We start from the raw sequence: 25,242 nt of genomic DNA, 5'->3' as shown, positions 1-25,242 counted from the left end.
AGAGAAGTGTGACTAGCCCAAGGTCACCCAGCAGCTGCATGTGGAGGAGCAGGGAAGCGAACCCGGTACACCAGATTAAAAGTCCACTGCTCTTAACCACTACACCACACCGGCTGGGCTGGGAAAGAGGGACTGCCCACTTGGCTCCAGGTTGTCATTTGGATTCCATAAATTTGGAAGCAGAGTTGCTGTTCCAATTCCCGCTTAAAACAGAACAGCAATGATGGGGTGCTGCTAGATTATCCATAACTGGCAGCACCCTAAATCCTGGATCGTCACTTTCACTTTTCACCTGACACAGCTCCAGTCCTTCCTCTTTTTGGTACTCTGCAGGCAAAGTTCCTAGTGGAATGACAGAATAGCAAAAGGATTCACTTTTGCAAGCCTCATTCGAAAGGGGGGAGGGATTGCACGTGGAAGAGCCATGAATCACATAGCTGAAGGATTTGTATCATCTTGCCTACTTTGAAGCCAGCCAATAAATCAAGGATCCTCTCTTTAAAATACAGCTCAGCACCCAGCATTTTATGCAGAATATATTTTTGAAAAACAGGCTTCCCGGAGTTGTGAAGCCCGCAGGAAACCAACAGGAAATTGGAATGATCCATCATAAAACGCTTCTCGCTTACGTTTCATGCGGTAACTTCCACAGCTCTTTGAATACATTGATTGGGAGCCGCATGATAAAAGTGTTAAGAAATGCCAATTCCCTTTATTTGTTCCTTGATCAATTTCAAAATTAGAATGCATGGTTCACCATGAGACCCCTTCCTTATTCCCCATCCCCTTTCAGTTAAAAAATGGAATTCCTTTCTGCAATTTTCCAATTTTATGCTGACCATAGCAGCTGCCCCCTGTCCATTCCAGTTTGCCAAAGAAAAGGTGCAGAGTCTGTTCTCCACTGCCATGCTCCTCTCCACTTTTCTGATTTTTGTCTGCAATCATAAGGACTAGAAGCTTCACTTTTTAAAGCTTGTATCCAGTCACATGAGCAAGTGTTGGAAAAAATGTAAACTACACCACCTTATCTTCTAGTATCTACAGGTAAGGGCATTTTTTCAGATGAGAGGGAAGACCCATAATATAACTCAGCGGGGAAAGCTAAGTTTGAAAAACAGCTACTAGCAAGCAGTGGGAGGAAGGGGAGAGAACGTTTCCTAAGATTTATGAAATGTTATCAAATTCAGGAAATAAATTTGTATATGGTAAAGTGGGATAGAGACATGAAGTATGATATGCCTGAGGAGGTTTCGTCTTGGATCATCTTTCCGTTGCAATTAATTATAAGGAAAATTGAATTAAGATGGCTAGGCAGTGGCATTTGACAGCATAGAGGATGTCTAAGGGCCTTTCCACATTTACCATTTATAGTGGCATAGCTGCTGTTTGATTTGACTTTTTTGAGAAGAGAATGTGTTGGTAGCTGATTGTCTGCACCTTTGGTCATATGTCCCTGTTATTAGAGAGTGACTGTGGGGTTTTCCTTTCCACACTAATGGTGGGCTGGGCCCAAATCGAGAATAATCTTGTGGCTATAGTCACAGCTGTTACATATCCTCATGTTCCCCCAGCCAGTAAATGTCAGTGTTATGAGCATACACACAGGGATACCACTTTTGCTGTTCGTTTGTTTTCAAATATGATTTAACGCCTAGTATTCCTGAATTCTAATCCTGTGTGAATATAGGGGATTAAAAGAGAAACTACATGTCTGCCTGGTTATTGTGGTGAATTTTTGTCTGCAGCTAATGACTGCTGTCATGGGTAGCACTTTGACTCAGGACCATTGTCTCTGTTTGCCACATCTCTCCTCTAGCCACTGGTCAGAAGGAAGTGGCACGGAACAGATATCTCCCAAACAAGGCTCATCAATCCCCACCTCCTCCCAGGGCCGGCGCGTCCATTTAGGAGAACTAGGCAGTTGCCTAGGGCGGCAAAATGGAGGGGGCGCTGGCCAGCCTGCCCCCCGCCCAGTGCCGCCGGGGGAGGGGGGAGCAGCTTCTCCGCAGGGCCGGCACTAGGGATTGGCAGGGGGCAGCACCAGAAGGTGATCTCGCCTAGGGCGCAAAAAACTCTAGCACCGGCCCTGCCTCCTCCACACAGAAACCTGGGTGACACACAAAGGAAAATATTAAGGACCCAGTGCAGATCTTTCACCTTTTTCTCCCCCCCCCTTTTTGCAGTAGAACAAAAAACAGGGTTCTGAGTACAATTGTGCCCCGCTAGACGAATGCCTCGCTAGACGAAAAACTCGCTAGACGAAAAAGTCTATGGGGCTGCCTCGCAAGACGAAAAATTTTCGTCTTTTTTTTTCGTCTAGCGAAAACCGCAGTTTGCATTGCCGCTTCGCTAGACGAAAAAACCGCTAGACGAAAAAATTCATAGAACGAATTATTTTCGTCTAGCGGGGCAACACTGTACATTATTCTGGAACACTAGTGGAATAATGCCATTGTAAGGCAACCGGGGGGGGGGGAATCCCGCCAAACAGCTGCTATATAGGTATAAATGATAAGTGCAGAAAGTCCTCAAGACTCATAGTAGGCAATACGTTAGCAATGTAGTTGTCCCTCTAAGTGCAGGAGTCCCCCCACCCCATGATTTGCCAGCACAGGGGCCCAAATCAGACTGGGAACCAGTGGGGTGGGGAAATTGGAGGGCTTTTAATGTTGGCCCCAGCTGTGGTTCCAGTCTGGCTACCACTCCCCTTGTGCCTACAATGTACATTGGAGGGGGGGCGACCATTCCCCCTATGGGAATCCCTCCCCCCTGAATCTGGATCAGGGCCATAGTAGGGAGCAAAGGATTAAGGCCTCCCTACTCCTGCCCTGGGGACACGGGTGGCGCTGTGGGTTAAAACTATATGCATAAACTATAATATGATATAAAATACATGCTTTATATTAGGAGGAATTAAAGGTAAAGGGATCCCTGACTGTTAAGTCCAGTCGCGAACAACTCTGGGGTTGCGGCGCTGATCTCGCTTTACTGGCCAAGGGAGCCAACATTTGTCCACAGACAGCTTCCAGGGCATGTGGCCAGCTTGACTAAGCTGCTTCTGGCGAACCAGAGCAGCGCACGGAAACACAGTTTACCTTCCCGCCGGAGCGGTACCTATTTATCTACTTGCACTTTGACGTGCTTTCAAACTGCTAGGTTGGCAGGAGCAGGGACCGAGCAATGGGAGCTCACTCCGTTGCGGGGATTTGAACCGCTGACCTTCTGATCGGCAAGCCCTAGGCTCTGTGGTTTAGACCACAGCACCACCCGTGTCCCTTTAGAAGGAATTACTTTGCAGAAATGTGTATAATAGGCAAAAATGCACACAGAAATATTTATATTAGGATAAATTCATGCTAAAGAGCTGGTGAATTTTCATGAGAATGCTTTTTCTAAATGCAAACTGATGTTGAAATGTGGAGAACTTAATATTAGAAAAATGAGAAAACTGAAATTGACTGATTCACCCATCCCTAATTGTGATTAAAGTTATTTAAATGTGAAATCAACAACAGTAGTCTGTTCCCTATTTGTTGCTTTTGTACTTTTCCTAATTTCAAAACAAAACAAAACTTGACATTCTACACTTAAAGGATTTGGCATTTGGATTTGTCTCCTGGTCCGTGTTTCTTTCATCTGATCTTTCAAAAGAGGCAAGTTAAAATCAATCCCTTTCTCCTCTCCACCCACCCTAGTTTTTTCCAGCAAATCCAACCCCCTTGACAACTCTCTGTTCCTTCTCTCAGCCTTCAGATCTGAAGCAGTTGGAGAAAAGAAAGACACTTAAACGCCGCTTTCTCTCTTGTCCATTCCCATTATTAATAAACTCTGAAGGCTTCCTTTCTGTGCTTTAATGAGATTAGTGTTATTTCTATGCATTGCTGGAGGGGAAAAGGCTGGCAGGGAGGCAGGGAGGCAAACCCGACTGATCTGTTAACTAAAGGGTGCTAATCTATATAGAGTGTGGGTCCGTCTCTTCCCCCATCCCCATAGCCCAAGGATAGACGAGGTTTGGGTCGAATCAATTAAAAAGGGAGGATTAGTCATCTTGGTCACTCACTATATTAAAAGCACCCTAACACGCTTCTGAAAACAAACAGCCAGTAGGTTCTTCCAGGGTGTCAATCTGCCTGAGGGCTGGTGGAGGGAGGTGATGGATAGCCTAAGAAAGGAGATTCCAACTTTGAGGTGGCTAAGCTCTTCAAGGCAATTGCCTTGATGGACCGTCTGCCTGGTTTGCAAACCAGAAATCGGAGTACGTAATCGTCAGCTAGCAAAACCATAATCGCCCGACTGTGTTTGTTTGGCAGGAGCTTTAAAGGTCTTATCAATTTTTGCTGTAGTCCTTGATTGCTAATTTTCAGGCCTTACTCTTGAAACAAAAGGTGGAAGAAAGATAAGAAGTTACAGAAGCATGACCTTGTGAGTCTGTTGCAGCAAAAACAACAAAACACAAAACCCCAAACAATCAAAGCAAAAAGGGAGAGAGAGAAGCAGGACACACTTTTTTATGGAGTAAAAGATCCAAATTATTTTATTCAAGCACACTTTGTTGTGTGGGACTAATAATGACTTGTTTACAGCTAACTAGCATGCAGAATGATGTAGTATGTGGAGATATTTAAGATTTGCACAGTGCTGTGCGCATGTACTGCAGGAAGGGGCTGCTTCACACGGCACAATGAGCCAAATTATGGAGCCGCATTGCTCTTCCTCAATTCTTTTTTGCTCCCACACAGTGCTGAGCTAAGACAATGTATGGACTTAACCACAAGTCTCAGTTTGGATGACATGCTAAGCCAAACGTTGGCTTAGCTCAGTGCAACATGGTAGTAAAAAGGACCCAGGAGGAGCAAAATAACTGTGAGCCACAGTTTGGCTTATCATTTCATGCTAACCAGGCCATTGGCATTAATACTTTAGGCTAAACATGGGGCACGCTGGCCAAGGAGAATGGTCACCACCAAGCCAGTGGGTTCAAGGCCAATTTATATTATGCATTCAGCAGTGATGGGCGGTGGGTAAACTCAGGAGTATTCACAGTGGCCAGGTTCACACACAGCACTAAACCAAAGGCAGGTGGAAAATAAGCAAAACTTTAGACAAGTAAACCATGGTTCATTTGGTTGTCTCTGGGACAACACAGGGTTTATTAAACAAATGATGGCTTCAATAAAGTAAATTACCTTGAGTTAAAGAGGACTTACTCCTGCCAACCTACCAGTTCGAAAGCACAAAGTGCAAGTAGATAAATAGGTACCATTCCGACGGGAAGGTAAACGGCATTTCCGTGCGCTGCTCTGGTTCGCCAGAAGCAGCTTAGTCATGCTGGCCACATGACCCAGAAGCTGTACGCCGGCTCCCTTGGCCAGTAACGCTAAATGAGCGCTGCAACCCCAGAGTCGGACACGACTGGACCTAATGGTCAGGGGTCCCTTTACCTTTAAAGAGGACTTACACTACCATTGTTAACTGCATTTACAGTGGTACCTTGGGTTAAGTACGCTTCAGGTTAAGTACACTTCAAGTTAAGAACTCTGCTTAAGAACAGAAATCTTGCTCTGGCGGCGCAGCGGCAGCAGGAGGTCCCATTAGCTAAAGTGGTGCTTCAGGTTAAGTACGCTTCAGGTTAAGAACGCACCTCCGGAACGAATTAAGTACTTAACCCAAGGTACCACTGTACTTGGGATTTAGCCCCACTAAATTCTTGTTATCTTCGCTGCATGCTTTCTCCTAATCTATGTTTGTACAGTTTTTAGTTGGAGAACTGCATTCAAAATTCAGAGAAGTGCAAATTTCAAAGAATTGATGTGTTTTGGTTTGCATCTTGTTTCAGGGAGTGTGAATTAGGCCAGTTCACATTACAGTCATACCTTAGGTTGCGTTCGCTTCGGGTTGCGTTTTTTCAGGTTGTGAACGGTGCAAACCCAGAAGTGCTTACTTCCGGGTTTTGCCCGGCGGAGCATGCACAGAAGTGTTCTGCACAGTTTGAGCATGCGCAGAAACACAATAGCGCGCTTTCGCGCATGCGCGATATTGCTGCTCGGGTTACAGACTTTTCAGGGTGCAAACGGCACCCTGGAACGGATTGGGTCCGTAACCCGAGGTACCACTGTACAATACAAAATCTGCCTCCCCATCCTTATTTGTACAAATGGAAGGGTGTGTTATGCACATAAAACTAGATTCTCTCTCTACATGGTTTCCCTATTTTGTATTGAAGAGTGGCAAAGGATGGGATCGAGGATGAACAGTTCAGCCTCAGTACTCATTGGAGGTGTGACTGATTTAGCACTAATGTTCATTTTTCCTGGCTTGTGTGAACACACTTATGCATAGAGCCCATGTTCAGGGTCAGGTAGGAAGTGTGATTGTGCAAAAACCTCCAACACCTCATTGCTGGTAAGTATGGCTTGGTTCCTTCCATTTTGAAAGAGTTTGAAAGAGAGTCTCTTCTTTAGGCATCCCTCATCAGGCAAAAAAGGCAGTGGGGATAGAGTTGGATTAGACTGTGTGTTTTAGTCTCAAGATTGCTAGCTGTCTGGCTGATAGTTCTGGGGTGCTAAACACATTAGCAACTTCATCTGTCCTTCTGCACACAAGAAACTCTGGACAGTTCTTCGCTTCAGGATATAATGCTGAAGCAGTAAGGCAGAAGGCGATGAGGATGGTGTGTGAAAATGTTACTGCTTAATTTGAGAAAGAGAAATAGTGCGATGCTATCAAGGGAAACAGATATCTTCTTCCTATTTGGAGTGGTGGTGCAGTATGAACCCATGTTTGTGTTACAGCTTGAATATCCGAAGCAGCAGCTTCTAGCACATAAGCCTGCCCAAACCTTGTAGGCCCTTCTCTAAACATATTTCACCATAGATTTGTATAAAGGCAATTTATTTAATATGGACAGTTCTACTTTTGTTCCCTTTCCTAATGATCTCCAACATGGAATATGCCTTTTCCCCAAAAGCTGCACATTGGGTCAGATGTCAAAGAAATAAACAACTATATGACATTTAGAAGACATCTGAAGGCAGCCCTGTTTAGGGAAGTTTTTAATGACTGATGTTTTAATGTATTTTTAATCTTTTGTTGGAAGCCGCCCAGTGGCTGGGGAAGAAATAATAAATTATTATTATTATTATTATTATTATTATTATTATTATTATTGGGTCAACATTGTCACTAAGCTTTCTACTACAACCTGCAAATCCCTTTCCTGGTCAGTCACCGTCAGCTCAGACTGGAGATGTAATAAGGCATTGTTTTTTGTTCTGCCCTGTATTCATTGCAGGCAGCACTGTCTCCATTCCACTACAGTTTGTCTTCTTCCAAAAACAACATTATCCCTCTCACTGTCCGCTATGGTAAACTTACATGACTTGCATAATTAATTATGTAGATAATGTAAATTGCATAAATTACATTGTCATTAGGTTATTCCACCCAATTCATTTCAATGCAAAGGAAACACAACACAAATGGTTCAACAACAGTGAATATGGATCATATTAGTGGACTTGGTCTTCCTTCTGGACATGGGACACATAAGCGAACACTGGCTATTTCTGCTCTCATTTCCATTTCCATTACAACTCTCTGACATCCTTACCTCAGGCCCCATCAGCATATATGTCAAGTATGAAGAACTTTTGGCCCTCAAAGAAGTTGCTGTGCTTATAGTTACATCAGTAGATTGATCAACAAAAGTGGAGATGATTAATCAATGAGGACCAATTTTAATTGGTGAGGCTTGGAATTATGGACATGCGGGCCATTTTTTTCCTGGTATGTAAGTGTAATAAAGAAAATGTTAAACATGGGCTCCCTGCTAAAGAAGCTTCAAAAATACACTTCTGTAAAGGGTCTAGGGCCCTGCACCCTGATATCCTTGCCATTGGCCAATTCTCATGGTTCTTTGAGGAAAACCTTAACATTTAAACAGGTTTAAGAAAGGAACTTGCCCACTACCACTCAATGAAAGAGCTGTCCTACATATTGAGGGGAAAAACATGCCGCTGCCCACCCACCTCCAAGGGGGGCAGCTTCTGCTTCAGAGTTGTGTGGAACAAAGCCAGGTTTGAATGCTTCCCACCATGTCCGGGAAGAAGGGAGTGTTGGAGAACTCTGATGAAAATAGAAAAAGAAGCAGAAATTGGAGCAATGGGAAGGGTTGGGGAAAGCTGCAACTTCTGAAATTCCTTCTTCTGCCCAGCTGTTAGAAAGAGGTTCCTTGCTTCCTTTTGCTCCTGGCTAAAGCAGGAGAAGGCTGATCGCCAAAGAATTGATGCTTTTGAATTATGGTGCTGGAGGAGACTCCTCAGAGTCCCATGGACTGCAAGAAGATCAAACCTATCCATTCTCAAGGAAATCGGCCCTGAGTGCTCACTAGAAGGACAGATCCTCACTAGAAGGACAGATCCTCCAGTACTTTGGCCACCTCATGAGAAGAGAAGACTCCCTGGAAAAGACCCTGATGTTGGGAAAGATGGAGGGCACAAGGAGAAGGGGACGACAGAGGATGAGATGGTTGGACAGTGTTCTCGAAGCTACTAACATGAGTTTGGCCAAACTGCGAGAGGCAGTGAAGGATAGGCATGCCTGGCGTGCTCTGGTCCATGGGGTCACGGAGAGTCGGACACGACTGAACAACTGAACAACAACAAAGCAGGTGATGGGGAATCAGGCTCAGGGGCCAAATGCAGACATCCAAGGTCTCTTCCCAGGCCACACCCCCATCCCAGTCCCTTCCTCCAGGAATGTTCTTGCCTTGTTGGAATGTGTCCATGAATTCAGATAACATCTCTTGCTTGCCTCGATGGAGGATAGAGAGGAGCATATGAAGGTGTCAAGAAACTAGCTGACTGTACAGAGGTGAAATCTACATTTATTACTCCACCCACTTTTGCTTCTAGCCCCACCCACCAATGGCATGCAGCCCCCAGAAGACTGCCCAGAAAGGAATGTGGTGGGGAAAGGTTTGCTATTGCTTTTTTAAAACACCCACACCCACAGCAAAAATGCAAGTAGCTTTGCCATGGCAATGATGATTTCTTTAGGATTTGTTCTGCTACATAGTCTGTCTGGGTGATAATAAAACATGTGGTGCCTTTGTAATCTACAGGGTAGATTCATATGCACTAGCAGCAAGAAAGTTTGACCCAAAACAGTGCTTACCGCCAAGTAGGGATGCAGGAGAAATTCTATTCCTTTCTCAGTTAAAGGTAAATCTACCTGCTCCACAGTTTTGTAAGACAATACACCAACCGAAACCCAGCCATCCTTCAAAATTCAGACTTCTCTGAATTTTGCAGTGCAGTTCTTCAGTCAAGTAATGTCTATAAAAATGCACATACTGGAGTTATGTGTATATAAGCATGCATTACTGAAAATAACATACAAAAATGCCTTTTATTAAGGGAAGTTTGTTTGCAAAAAGGTGTATATTAGGATAAATTGCATACATTTAGGAGAATCAAGAGAAATTCACACTACAGTGGCAATGAAAACTTTTTTTAAAAAAAATGTGCAAACTGGTGTGGATATGTGGAGAAATAAACTGAAGACTGGAAAAGCAAGAAACTGAGAGAAACTCAAATTGACAGATTCGTCTTTTCTTAATTGTCAAAGGGATTAAAAAAAATTTAATGGTCTGAGAAAATTTACCATTTTAAGTTTTGATGGCATGAATTTCCGAAAGTTTGTATGTTTAACTCAGTCTTGGATTCTCTAGTTTTGTTTTTCAACAGCTACCGGTACCATTGTAATGGCTGTTGGCTACAACCAAGCAGTAAATATCTGACTGGCTGATGTACTGCCCTCAATCAGACGTTAAGGTGGTTTGTAAGATTGGGGGGGGGGGGAATAAAAGCAAAACAGTGTATGGGGAGGCAAAACCAGTGAATGTTTTCAATGCACAACAGCACCTCTTATCCTTCTTTGGCAGAAAGGTCTTTCTCAATTCCTAACATGCTGGAGGGGAAAAGAATCACCCTAAACTTCCAGTTTATTCGGCAGCAGGCTTAATGCAGCTAGTCTCATAGTTTCATACACTTCGTTATCATGTGTTTGTGGATTAGGCAGCAAAACCCCTGAACTTCCCTTTGTCCCAGCCTATTGTCGAGCATTTTGCTTGCCTGAGCTTAAGAACCTTGTAACCATTTTGCTTCCTTTAAAAAACAGGATGAATGGGGTGGGCAGGGGAGTGGATAAAACTAAGGGAAAAGGAGGGGGAGGCCTCTTTGAGGTCAGGGAAGCATTCAGGCTGCAGCTGCCCCATTCCCAACAACTCCCAACGGGCGCCCAAACACTGTGCCAGCAGCTTGGGGGTGGGACGAGGAGGAAAAATACACCTGCTTTGGGCTGGGACGATCACTTTCACGCCTGTTGGGATTAGAGATTTTAAGTGTCGTTCCAAATTGTGCGGATAAACAGCCTTGTGAAAACTTGTTAGTGCGGCAAAAAGGCAGCTTAGTTGCCGGCCTTTTGTTATGCGTGATTTTTATTGGCGGATTGGATTTGATGAGGTTTAGGGTTTATTCTAAGAACTCCATTGAAGAGCTGGGCCTTTTGTCTCCCGCCACAGAGCGTGAAGATTATGAAACATGGGCCAAGCTAAGCCTGCATTTTGACAGGTATTAGCTGCTGGGATACATGAGGACCACCAGACACAGCAAGGCCTCGCTGCCTGCCACCATTCCACAGTTGCCAGCCTGACTCCTGCCCATCCATCTACTGCAGGCCTGCTGTCTGTCTTGTCCACCTGAGATCCCTCTCATGGGTGACACAGGTAAGGTGATGGGATGCAAAGGAGGCCATTCACCTTTACATATCCTCCAACTATATTGTTTATGGGCAGGCTTTCTTTCCTGTTCCCTGATCCTAGAATTCCATGCTCCTTATATTGTCCCTATTTTTGCTTTAGTAGGATGCCATGTTAAAATGTTCTTCACTGACTTGTTAGCATTGTCATGCTTTGGGGTTCAGCTCCATCCACAGGGTCTCTTGGAGAAGAATGTAAGAAGAGCCTTGCTGCTGGATCAGCTTCCTCACAACTTCACCAGCCATGACCTCTTTTCTGAGGTGGAAGATGGTTTAGGCCAGGAGGACTCTGGAATTGGAAGTCTATGGCCTTCTAGATATTGCTGTATTACAGCTGCCCAAATCTCTTATCATTGTCCATGATGACTAGGGTTGATGTGAGCTGTAGTCCAACAATGTCTGGAAGGCCACAGATTCTCCAGCCCTGGCTAATTAGCAGCAGGTAAGAAACCTAACAATGTTTTTGGCTCTTGGAAAAAGTATGTAGCCCTCATGGAAGTCAGGTTTCAAGTTATCTCATTCAAGAATCAGATATATATGTGCTGCCAAATCCTTGCTAAGTCCACATTTTCTTCAAGTCATCCCACTGTTTCAGTTATGCAGCTTCCCTTATCCACGGCTGGCCCTACCCTTAGGCAGAGTGAGGCACCTACACATAGCTGTTAACTTTTCCCTTTTTTAAAGGGAAATTCCCTTATTCCGAATAGGATTCCTCGCAAGAAAAGGGGAAAGTTGACAGCTATGCACCTACCTCAAGTGGCAAATACTGCAGGGATGAGCAGGGGTGGTGAGGTGTTGGACGGCAGGGCTGTGCATGCTCCTTAGCCTGCTCTGTTCCCACAAATCTAGCTTGCTACTCTCTGGTTTGGCAGATTATGTTGTTCCATCGCTTGGTGTTGAAGTAAGATTCAGCTTCACTGTGTAAAATGTGGGTGAAAGGAACTGTTGTGTCCTTCTCCTTAGGAAGCAAAATGTCTTGGGCCAGCCCTCCCCTTAGCACATGTGTACTGAACTACAACTCTCATCATCCCTGGCCATGCTTGCTAGGGCTGATGGGAACTGTAGTTCAGCAACATCTGGAGGGCCAAAAGTTCCTCATACGTGCTTTATCTGTTTGCTCCAGAATCATTTTGGAAGCTCCTGGCAAACAGGGAAGCTCAAGCCTTGCCTTGTAACTCAGCATAGCTTAGCCAAATAGCAAGGCTGAGTAGCTGTCACATTTCCATTTGATTGCTGGGCCCCAGAGGGCCGTGGGGCCTACTTTTCTGCTCTGCGAAGGCCATTCCTCAGCTTCAGTAATGGGACATGTCAGAGCAAGTCCCGCTCTATAAAAGGTGGGACTTTCTGAGGAGCTGCTTTCAGATGAAAGCAAGCCTGTAGGGCAAAGCTTCTTCCCAAATTGCCCTGTTGATTAATCTCACCCAAAAGCGACTGACGATAAACAAAACGATTAAAAGATGGATCTGCCAATGCAAGTTGATTGTTATCAAAGTATGGAGTGGTGTTGGTGGGGAAAGTGCGAGGGAGTCAAAGGAAAACGTCACAGCCAGCTTCTAATACACCAATCATTTGAAATGTTACCCATGAAATATTGTAGAACGAGGCTGGCCCACCTATTTTTGTGACAGGTAGAGAAAAAGAAGGACTGGTTAGAGAATCTGCTTTGCAAGCAAAAGGTCCAAAGTTCAGTTCCTGATATTTCCAGGTAGGGATGAGAAAAGACTTGTGTTGGAAACCCTGACAAGCCACTGCTGGTCAGTGCAGCCCAAATATAATATACTATTATCATTGTTAATCAATATATTTATCGACCATCCCTCAGAATCATGAGGAGTTTTACAATATTCATTTTTAAACAATTAAAAACAACAAATAATAATAAGTTGACATTCAGATTATCCCCATCCTATAATAGCTATTACAATCCAAGCGAGCAATAAATCAATTCAGCTCTTCAGAAGATGCTCAGGAAAAGATTTTGGTGACTCTCCAGGAAAAGTGCCACAGTTAAAAAGCAACCACAAGGAGCCCCTCTGTGTGTGTCCTTGGGATTCTGGTTTGGTGTAAGGAGGTTTCAGGCCAGAGTGTTCTTGACTTCAAAGGATGGACCAGAGGTGACACCTGCACCCACAACAACAAACCCAGCTACTAAGATCTCAGGATCAGGCCCTCTTGGTTGTGTTCTCAGAATGCAGAAATACATCTGGTGGCAACCAGAGGGAAGCTCTTCTTTGTCATGGTGCCCAGTTTATGGAACCATCTCCCCCTGGGGGAAAAGGCAAGTGTCAAACTTTCTGAGTTTTCAGTGCCTGCTGAAAACACATTTATTTACCCAGGTCTTTGGGGATTACTGCTACCTGGACTTGAGAATTGTTGTGGTTACTGAATTGGTGGCAGTGCTTTAATTTGCATTCATTGCAATGTGTTGTTACTGGTTTAAAAATTTGTTTATTGTCTTTTATGAAAGAAGCCACCTTGATTTCTCCATTACGCTTGGCAGAAGTTCATCTGGTAGATCTTATGACTGAGTAAAAGACATTGAGCGGCTCATAGGAAGCTGTCTTATACTGGGTCAGACCATTGGTCCCTCTCTCACTACTGTCTACACTCACTGGCAGAGGCTGTCTAGGATTTCAGATAGGGAACATTCCCAGCCCTGCTTGGAGGTGCTGGGGATTGAACCTGGGACAAAGCATGACAAAGCAGATGCTCTACCACTGAGCTATGGCCCTTCCCAAGTACCCATCACAGAATATCTTGCTACACATGACTTGCCTGGTTTTGCAGAAATTCTTTCCTACTCCCTGCATCTGTGCAGACAGCTATGACTTCACTTGCAAAGCTTCTAAGCAAATCTGAGTCTGCTGCCTGTCTGCATTCTGCTGTCAGGTAAAATTCCATCTGCATGGTAGCTTATGAAGGAGCTTCATGCGTGGCTTGCTTGAGGAAGGTTCTGCAGCCTTTCCCCATCACAATAATGTATTTGCTAGATGGTATCTGATCACTCCCCTCTGCTCTTTCCAGGACAAGGACTTCCTACTGCAACTTTAGTTATTATGGCAATTGGAGTTTAAAGTAGGGTTGCCCTATGTCTGGAATTTCCCGAATGTAACCAGAATACTGCATTCAGCAGCAGTGTCAGGGTGGAAATAGGAGAAAATGACATATGGCATTTCACTGTTTGAAATATGGCAACTCTAGTTTAAAGGCATGAGCAGCAACTTGAACTGAACACTGAATCCTTGCTGAAGGGGCACACTTTGCCCTGGATGTAATCACACTGAGACTCTGGGTTTGGAAAATAAGAAAGCTCAGTTGTTGTTTTTAAAAAGGAAATTTATACTTGATAGGAAAGGTTCCAGTTCTAAATGACTGAGGAGAGGGGGATACACAGGAGAGACATACAAATACCTATGTCTCCTCTCCCAACGTAAATCTCAGTGTTGCAAGTACATAGAACTGAGCATACAGAGGTTGAGTGAGATGAACGCGTAATTTTAGTGGAAGGCAAACTACAATGGAATACAATGCTGCATGCAATTACAGAATAGAATGGAAAACAATATGCTCTTACGTCCCAAGCCTAGAAAGGAGCCTTTGAGTGCACTGTACACCAGCTGCAGGAAACCTGCCTGTGGGCCTCATTGAGCCCAGCACACGTCCTAATTTGGCCCATGAAGCTGTTTTCCCCAAGCCAAGCCACGCCCTCCCAACCCACACCTGACATCATAAGTATTACATCAGCTGTGGGGGTAGGTGAAGACACAGCTGCAAAGGAGTTTGTTCCTGGTATGAGCTTTCGTGTGCATGCACACTTCTTCAGGGGCACCATTTGGTGGTTCGCCTCACATGTCAAGACGTCTTGGGCTGTCCCTGACAGCACTCTTCCCACTTGGGATTCCCAGCAACTGGTATTCAGAAGCATACTGCCTCCGATAGTGGAGGTAGAATATAACCATTGTGGCTAGTAACACTGGCAGCCTTATAGCCCATGACTTTGGCTAATCCTCTTTTAAAGCCATCTCAGTGCCTCTTGTGGGTGCAAATTCCACAGGTTTAATTTATGTGCTGTGTGTGTGAATCTGTCCTGACTTTTAGCAACATTTTGCTTCACTGGATGACCACGCATTCTAGTATTATGAGAGGGCTTTGCAGCACACCTTGCTGCCCTACAACACCATGCACTCTCCACTATTAAATATGACAAGATACTCGGATGCACACAGAAACGTAGCAAGATGCACGTGTACTTCATGCTGTCAGAAGTGGTATGAATTCACTCAGTTTGTTTTCAGGCTGTTTCCCCTGGTACTCCCACCTCCTCTCCACCTCCACTGCCTGATAAATGAAGCATGTGGGGTGGGTGGGTTAAGCCGTTTTCCGCCGCAAGGCCTGAAGCTCTGGCTTGCCTGCTATCACCAGGATAAATGCAGGCTTTTCGGCCTAGAGGCGGGCCCCAGCCCTCCCTCTTTCCCTCTTGAGTTGGGTTATCAATCCAAAGCTCCACATCGCTCATCCCAGCCTGGGCTCGCTCTCCACTGGGAGAGCCTTGTCTTCCCTTAGGCCATGAGCAAGACCATTGTGACTTAATTCTACACAGTATCGACACCAAACAGACTCCGTCTCGGGCGCTACTAGCTACCTATCTTTCTCTTTTGTGTTCTTCTGTTTTTTTCCACCTTTTTATGTTCTCTACCTCCCGCTTTTTAAAATGAAAATAAAAATCATGCCTCTGTGTACTGTGTCCCATGTGCTGGCTGGGGATGATGGGAACTGTAGTCCAAAACATCTGGAGGACACCCAGCTGGTATATGCTATGGAAGCCCATTCCTTGTTTGTTTCTCAATTCCATGAGATTTTAAAAATCTTTTGCTTTGCTTTGTTTGCTCTTAATTGCAATATCATTTAGGGATTTTGAATTTCTGTGCTTTCCCCTATAACCCCAGCCCTCCAATTCATGCAACCTTTTGCAGGGATTTTATAGACTCTTTTGACTGGCAAGAGAGCAGGCAAAATTGAAATAAATACGTCCCCTACCATTTGCGCTCTATAAACATCAGATGGCATTGGCACACAAACTAAAATGTCACGTGTTACCATGGTTCCATTGTCTGGACAGCCAGCACCAAATCATGATTTTTTTAAAAATGCATGTTCGTTGTCATCAGGGCCAGCCCCAGACATTTTACAGCCTGAGGTGAAGGACAAGATGGCACCCGCTCCCCATTCTATGCTTAGAAGCAGTGGGATCGCACTTCAGCATTCTCCACTAGGAATGGCAGGATCTCTCTATTTCAGTTTTCACAGTTTCCTGTTTTTTTTTGTTGTTGTTGTTCAGTCGTTCAGTCGTGTCCGACTCTTCGTGACCCCATGGACCAGAGCACGCCAGGCACGCCTATCATTCACTGCCTCCCGCAGTTTGGCCAAACTCATGTTAGTAGCTTCAAGAATACTGTCCAACCATCTCATCCTTTGTCGTCCCCTTCTCCTTGTGCCCTCCATCTTTCCCAACATCAGGGTCTTTTCCAGGGAGTCTTCTCTTCTCATGAGGTGGCCAAAGTACTGGAGCCTCAACTTCAGGATCTGTCCTTCTAGTGAGCACTCAGGGCCGATTTCCTTGAGAATGGATAGGTTTGATCTTGCAGTCCTTGCCACGACAAGGCAGTGATCCATGAAGGGGGTTTCCTGTTTATCCAATCTTAAATTCAGTTTTTGTAGCAACTTGCATTTAAAAAAAGGGGGGGGAGAGAATCCTAATGGAAATTCTTCAGCATTTTCATGCAAATTTATCCTTATACTGTAAACACATTTTTTTTTTTACATAGTTTCAGTTTCACATAATGCATTTGTCTATGCTATTTTCACTAAAATGTTTGTTTGCGTGTACATTTCCCGATATACAGTATATTCTGGCATATAAAACTACTTTTTAATCCAGGAAAATCTTCTCAAAAGTCGGGGGTCGTCTTATACGCCAGGTGGAAAATCTGTGGCTGAGTATATCTCAAACTCTATATTTTAACTGGAAAAGTTGGGGGTCGTCTTATACGCCCAGTCGTCTTATACGCCGCAATATACGGTATGCATTTTTAAAAACATTGCTTCAATGAGTGAGGCCAGATTTGCTGCCCCTGTGGATCCTGCTGCCCAAAGCAGTTACCTCATGGGTGCGCCAGCCCTATTTCTTTTCTCCAACAAAGGTGGGTGTTTAGGAAGAATGGCCAGGGGGCTATTACACACATACACACACACCCTGCCAGCAGATCTGGGGGCTGGGATTGCTCTCTGAAAAGCTTTTAAATGCACACTTAAAATTGTAAATTGTGAATGTGTTGAATACATGTATTATACAGGTGTTCTAGTGCAGTGTTTTTCAACCTTTTTTGGGCAAAGGCACACTTGTTTCATGAAAAAAATCACGAGGCACACCACCATTAGAAAATGTTTAAAAATGTTTAAAAATTTAACTCCGTGCCTATATTGACTATATATAAAGTAATTTTTCAATTTTTCCCACGGCACACCAGGCAACATCTCGCGGCACACTAGTGTGCCGCGGAACAGTGGTTGAAAAACACTGTTCTAGTGAATAAGTGTAGCTCTTTTTTATGGGTATGCACAGTAGCAAACCTACTTTCCCACAGAGTAATGTTATTTGCTTAGATTATATTACTTAATGGGCATTTTATTGCTTGTGTTTAGTTTATAAACTATTTTAAAATATGAAAAAGTGGCATGTGCATGTTTAAAAATACCGGTAAATAATGCACAACATGGCCCTTGGATAAATTTGACACTTCCCCTCAGGAATGTCTCTGGCCCAGTAGAAGTAAGCAGCATTTGTTCAAACAGGGCTCCGGCCAGATCAAGTTATAGGCCAGTAGGAGAAGGGAGGATGGAAGAAGAGAAGCATGTACCAGGAGTTTTCTGCTAAAAAGTAAAATCCAACAATTCTGGACAACAACCATATGAGAAATATGTAAGATAACCAAGCAAGTGCTAGAAATCACCCCAGAATTGGTCTTACTAAACATCTTCCAAGACAACAATGCCCACTTACAGCACAAAGAACTCATAACCCACCTACTCTCAGCAGCCAGAAACATCATAACCAGATACTGGAAAGACCTGTCAAGAGTAAGCATGGACCAATGGTACCAAGTAGTATGGGAAACAGCCCTACTAGAAAAACTAACCAGTAAGCTGAAACTGACATGGGGACAAATAGAAGAAGACGCCTTCACCCCGGTATGGCTCCCCTTCATCACACACACAGCCCAACAAGACAATGACAAAAATCTACCGACAGCATACAAATCAATATGGCTAACCTGATCAAAAACACTCACCCACCCCACTCGCACAGGATATCAAAGACCACCACAGCCAACCACAAATGAACAACCACACCCTACACCAACCCCAACCTCTCTGACCACCAAAGGAGCACAAGTGAACAACAGAGAACCTGCACAAATAACACTGACACCAAACCCTACATATATTAAGTAAAATAGAAACATTGTCACCCCATCCCACCCACCTCTCTCCCCCTTTTCTTCCCAATGTCTCAACAAATGAAACTGATGTGTAAAAATGTTACATGGAAAAAAATACGAGAGCGACATTGCACCTTTGTAAATCAAGAAAATATTTAATAAAAATACTTTTTTAAAAAAAGTTAACTCTAAGGCACACACACTATTACATTTAAAGCACATGGCTTCCCCCAAATAATCGTGAGCTCTGTAGTTTGTTAAGGGTGGTGGGTGCTCTGTGGGGGGTAAACTACAGTTCCAATTACTCTTCAGGGGTGCTTTACATGTATTGTGTGAACGCAACCAAGGCAGAAGTTGAGAATGCAAAGCATTCCTATTGCTGTGTTCTTTTTGAGCAACGGTGTAGTGAAAAAGGCCGCTTTTTCTAAAGGCTCTTCTTATCATCAGAATGCAAAAACAAGGAAAACACACAGAAAATAATCTGAATTTCCAACTGAGTTGCTCTTGCTTAATATTCTTCCCCAAAGGGTAATTTTTGTGCACGTGATGGCATTTCAAATGGGATCATTACAGGAGGCTCATACTGTGTTTGCATCAGATGCTGCATCTTAGTTAAGCACTCAGAGTCTTGCCCATTATGATGCTGCCAAGAAAGGAACAAGAGTAGAAATGAGCTTGGCGAACGGGGTCATTACTGCAAGCCTTAGACACCAATGGCAATAATCATCATTATAACTTATATGTTACAATAACACCATTATTGTAATAATAGCAGCTAGCATGGCTACCCCTCTGGAAATAATTATTATTATTGTTATTATTCATTTCATGTGTCCAAATCTTTAAGGTACCACAAAGCGGTTGTTTATGCATTACCTCATTACAACAGGTCTGTAAGGTAGGCTTGTATTGTTCATCGTACCTCAGATTCAGGGATGAATCTGAGAGACAGCCTACGGCCATTGGTTTTCAACACATGTTAGTTCCCTTTCCAGGACGGGGAGCACCCATGTCAGCAGTGTCACTACTGCTACTGGTGAAGGGAAAGGATGAAGACGACAAAGCCCCATTTGAAGCACTGTGCCGCTAGCTTCACGAGACCTGACAATCAGCTGATTGTCAGTGGTTTGCGGACTGTGCCTTTGCCCACAGTCTGATATCAAACTGTGGGGTGGGAGGTGGGGGCAAAAATAAGTGACCTGACATCATTGTAATGTGAAGAGATATTATTATTACTACTACTACTACTACTACTATTTTATTTGTAAATTTAACATACAAAAGAAAGCAGGAAGAAGAAAGGATAAAATAAATAAAATAAAAGTAATGCCAACAGCAACAAAAACCCACTATCTGTTCACATTACAGATACAATAACCATCAGTATATGTATGTATGTCAGCCACTACAAAATTGACACCTACCTGAACTATGTTCAAATGTAGCCAGGGCCATGTGGCCCTCAGACCATTGCATAATGGATAGAGGGTATTCATCCTTCCAGGCTCAACGTATAAGTGATGGCAAAAGATTAACAGGTGGTGGCCACACCGACCTGTCAAATTTGACTTGTGGGGGCTGTAAGTAAAGGGACCCCTGACCGTTAGGTCCAGTCACGGACAACTCTGGGGTTGCAGCACTCATCTCGCTTTACTGGCCGAGGGAGCCGGCGTACAGCTTCCGGGTCATGTGGCCAGCATGACTAAGCTGCTTCTGGTGAACCAGAGCAGCGCATGGAAACACCGTTTACCTTCCTGCCAGAGCGGTATCTATTTATCTACTTGCACTACATGCTTTCGAACTGCTAGGTTGGCAGGAGCAGGGACCGAGCATGGGAGCTCACCCTGTCGTGGGGATTCGAACCGCTGACCTTCCAACTGGCAAGCCCTAGGTTTAACCCACAGCGCCACCTGTGTCCGGCTGAGGAGAAGGTAATAATCTGGCCCAGCATGTGGACTCAGTTTCCCGTCCCTGCTCTAGTTGAATGGCTGTCCAATCCAAGTCCTGTTTCAATATGAACCCTAAGGAAGCAGCGGCCCATTAAAACCTGGACAATATACTGAGCAGGCACACAGGTCACCTGTCTGTCTCCACTACTAGGGTGAGAGGGGTTATATTTCTGCTTAAATCACAGAAAGTTCTAAATCTGTACCTCTACATATAAATCAGCTTGTCCAAATATGCAAAATTGTGCCCCCTTTTCGCTTGTGTTTCATCTTTTCTTGGGGAGATGCATATGTAGATCCCCTACAGGTTCTATAATCCATTCAACACACTTTCCAAAGGGTCGGCTCTTGAAGTTTCTGTCAGTGGTAGGAATGGAGGAAGCTGAGCAATCTTCATTCCCCCATGACGACATAGGTAGATGCCCCTACCCTTCAATTGTTGGTATGAGGATATGAACAGAATAGGGTGTTCTGTGTCCTTTCTCAGGGTGCCACTGTAGAAAGATTATGTCCTCTCTAGAAAACAGAGGAGAGGAATATCCTCCAAAAACTGACTCTTGCACATTAGAAATTTATGACTCACACAAAAGTAAGATGTACCCTCCAGAATAAACCTGCAAAGGGACACTGTCATTGGGCCTGTACATATGTAAATATGGGAGGCCGTAGGTCAGACAAGATGTCTGCCTTCCCCTCTGAAGAACATCCCCCTCAAAACCTCATAAAATGGCTGCCTCAGTCTCTGAAGTGAGTGCTCCCAACTCCTAACAAAATGTCTGCCTTCCTCTCTGAGGAGCATCCCCTCAATGCCTCATGAATGCTGCACAAGGCCCCGGTTGCAGCTCTGCAGGCTGCATCAAAATAAAAGCACCAAGCCATTTAGAGAGCTTCTAAATACCAGATATAGGCTGAAATCCTACACCCATATACCTGGGAGCAAGCCCCACTGAACATTATGGGCCTTAGTTCTGGGTTGACATGTATAGGGCTGCACTGTAGGTTTGTCTTTTGCTCCACAGCCTGTCTCAGGGAACCTAAATATAGCCACCATGACACAGAAAAGCACCCTAGGCCATTCTGTGGCAGCAAAGAAGACAAGAGCGAGGATGACACATCCCAACTGATTTGGCTTGCAAAATTCTCTATTAGTGATTCAAGTGAAACAACTCCACGGCCAGGCTCTTGCTATAGGCCTCTGTCCTTGTCTGAGAAATAGCTCAATTCATTAATTTTTTTATGGTCTATGTTCTGGCTGTACAGGCTTACTTACCTCATGGCTAAAAAAAAATAATTTCCTGAGGAACAGCCATTCTTACCCTGGTCACTTCCAGATGACCTGTTTATTGAGTATTCATCTTGATATGTTTGCAGGGAGGTTATACAAGCAAGCATTATTCCATACTTTCTTGTGCATTTTCCTGTAACTTACCTTACTTCAAAATTTCGATTTCTTTTGGACGGTGAAGTATGTTCCATTTTGTTTTATTATTTTAAACTGTACACCCTCACTTTTTGAGGAACTTCCCTCACAGAGCAGCTTGCAATCTCCAATAAAAACTGCCTGGCAATAAACTATAACAATACAAGAACAGGGCAACAAACAATGGACCAACATAAAAAGCATCCCCTCCAACATTTCTCCGATGAAAATAGGGATGTCCTATTCCATCCTTTCCAACATTTCTCCAATGAAAATAGGGACGTCCTAAGGAAATACGGACTTTGAACTATGGTGCTGGAGGAGACGCTTGAGTCCCATGGAATGCAAAAAGATCAAACTTAGGCCTATCCATCCTTAAAGAAATCAGCCCTGAGTGCTCACTGGAAGGACAGATCCTGAAGTTGAGGCTCCAGTACTTTGGCCACCTCATGAGAAGAGAAGACTCCCTAGAAAAGACCCTGATGTTGGGAAAGATGGAGGGCGCAAGGAGAAGGGGACAACGGAGGATGAGATGGTTGGACAGTGTTCTCGAAGCGACTAGCATGAGTTTGGCCAAACTGTGGGAGGCAGTGAAAGAAGGTGTGCCTGGAGTGCTCTGGTCCATGGGGTCACGAAGAGTCGGACATGACTGAATGACTGAACAACAACAAGGAAAAGTGGGACATTCCAGGATCAAATCAGAAACCGGGATGGCTTCTGTAAATTCAGGCCTGAGAGAGGTATGCAGCACTCAAGTGATTAAATTCTCCCAAACTGCCTCAGGGCTGTCAGTTAACAAGGAGAGATGGGTAGCTTACTAAAGGGGGCTATAAACACCTGAGCCGTGACTTAAAGGTGACTCTGCCCAAGGCTTTGTGGAGATTAAATAGACTATTCAAACACTCATTTGAACCTTTCTTCACCTTGTTTTCCCATCTCTTCCTCCTCTTTTTCAGTCTGCTGAAATTCAAGGATGCTAAAAGCCAACAAACACGCAATATATATTTGGAATTTGCCAAGGGTAGAGTTTCATTTAAAGAGAGAACAAGGTTTCTCACGGTATCCACTGTTCTCTGGAAGCCAGGGAAGAATTTGCTCCTGACGCTCTGTGCATAAATGTAGCCTATTTTCAGAGTGATTTCTATCAGTATCTTTACCTCTCCACCCCCAATCCTGCATTCAGTGGTGTCAGTGAAAAACAAAATCTCATACAAGTACTATAAATCTTGGAGCCCTACTTTCCATCTCTTTCTACTACATTTGGCCATGCCTCCTTGTGGTTTAACCCCAATGCTGTAATGGACATACATGTGCCATGTGGCAATTGAGCAAAATGGCCAGAAAAGACTTAAGAGGGACTGTTGAGGGTGACTGCTTCCTGCACCCCAGAATGGCTGCCTGAGGTGGTCACTGCACTGTGCCTAAAGGTGTCTTCTACTGTTCCCATTCTGTGTGGAACTGGGAGAACTCAGTCAGTCTTTTGACTATTCCTTTGAAAAGCTTGTAGATTGGGATCCTGTGGCTCCCAGTGCAATTTCCATCACACTGGCTATTGGCCAGGCTGGATGTGGTTGATGGTGGGAGTTGGAGTCCATCAGCATCTGGAGGGCCACAGGCTACCCACCCCTGAAATAAGTGATTCCCCCATCTCTGCCCAATAACAAACTGCTTGAGAAACTCTGCAGTTTCAAAATCAGGCTTGCCATGAGGCCCAGGGCGAAACTAGCTGCAGTTATGTTTCAAGAAAAAAGTCTCCCTTGATTTTGCATTGCTGGACTAGTTTCACGTTGCTTTAGATCCTGGCACTAAAGGAGATCACACAGATCAGGCATGGGGAAACATTTTCAGTCCAAGAGCCACATTTCTTTCTGGAAAACCTTCTAAGGGCCACATGCCCTTGGTGGGTGGGCCTAGAGGCAAAAGTAGGCTGAGCAGCAAATGTGAATTTTACCTCTGTACAGCAGGCATGTTCCTACAAAAGTATCACACTTTCCTGTTTTCCATTTATAGAATATGCAACATCCTACAACCAAAGAGCAGGCATGTGGACTTTTTATTTTAAATGAAAAATAACACACAAGCAATACACATGCTTATTTATTGCACATACAAAAAGCACCCATTTATACATAATAGCCTGTACTACACCACAAACATAGCAAGCTTTTACCCGTTTAGAGGCATCCAGGAATGGACACTGGGAATTATAGTTTGATAGGGCGCCCAGAGATCTGTACGTGATCCCTTCCACCATACCCTAAAAACTGGAAAAGGGGAATGACTATTAAAGCAGTTTATAGCAGTCATATAGCTATAGAATCTTCCATCATTTCTGCCTGGACCATCACCCACAACAGAGCGATCCTAATCAGTGCAGAAATACCATTTTAAAAATGCAGCTTCTGCTCCCAACAGCTTCTAGCATTAGAGGCAAACTTTCTGGTGCTCCAGCCACCACAGTATGCCGTATATGAGCATGTCCTAGAGCTCTACATTCAAATGCCTTCCCCAGGGAATGAACAGCAAGTTCTCACTTTATGGTCTTGTGGATTATTTTGCTCAGAACAAACACTTGCAGTATGGAATGTGTCATATTGTCATTTTTGAGTTTCGGTAAGAAGGTTATTAGCTATTTAAATATTGTTCTGTGGTGTTGTATTTTATCTGTTTTGTAAACCACCCTGGGATCCTATAGGTAAAAGGGTGGTTTAAAAGTAAATAATAATAATGTTTTGCCCATAATTAGAACTGAATTTTCTTTTCATCTTTTGGTGACGTGCAGTATTGTTCCTAATTTGCATTACTGATTGCAAATAACAACAAATACTACCAGGTAGTAATGCTAAATCATGCCACTAATCCAGTCTCCTGATATAAATACGTTATACTATGCAATAAATTCATTCTGTAAAAAAATACACATCAGTAACATACAATTCACATCAAAAATTTCTCTTGTCTTTGATGTTGGACACATTATCTTCATTCTCTTCAACCTGATAAACCAACAGAGTTGAGACTCATTCTCACCTCAACCCAACCCCAATTAAGAAGGATTTGAGTTTCTTGATATGGCACCAGTTGTTTAAAATATATAGATATATATACTATAAATAGAGCTATCTGCATTTTTTTAAAGTCTAAAAGTAAACACATGACATTCAAAAAAATACTCTGCATGTAACAAGTAAAACTTGAATATAATTTAAACAAAGGTCAGTGGGGTAGCAGCTTTAAACATGGATGCATCTTAAAGACTATGGATTGTATCCAACTAATAGAACTATTGAAATTAATGGACCTAAGTTTGTCATGCCCATTCATTCAACTGGGTCTCCACCAAGTATGGCTAATGTTGGATACAACCCTATGGACTTGGTCCAAAGACTCACAGGTTCAATTATGGGAGATGCTTTCATGTTAAGGTTGGATTTTCATCAGTCTAAAAAACCACAGCAACAAAACAAAACAAAACCCTTGGGCAGTTCTCAAGTTCAATATTACCAACTGATGCCTGAGTAGTTACAGTAATGGGAGAGGAAGCCTGTGCTCCTCCAGG

Source organism: Lacerta agilis, chromosome 8 (genome assembly GCF_009819535.1).
Source record: "Lacerta agilis isolate rLacAgi1 chromosome 8, rLacAgi1.pri, whole genome shotgun sequence".
In the NCBI taxonomy this organism is placed as follows: domain Eukaryota; kingdom Metazoa; phylum Chordata; class Lepidosauria; order Squamata; family Lacertidae; genus Lacerta; species Lacerta agilis.
The sequence above is the reverse complement of the archived record's forward strand: the minus strand, read 5'-3'. Positions refer to the sequence as shown.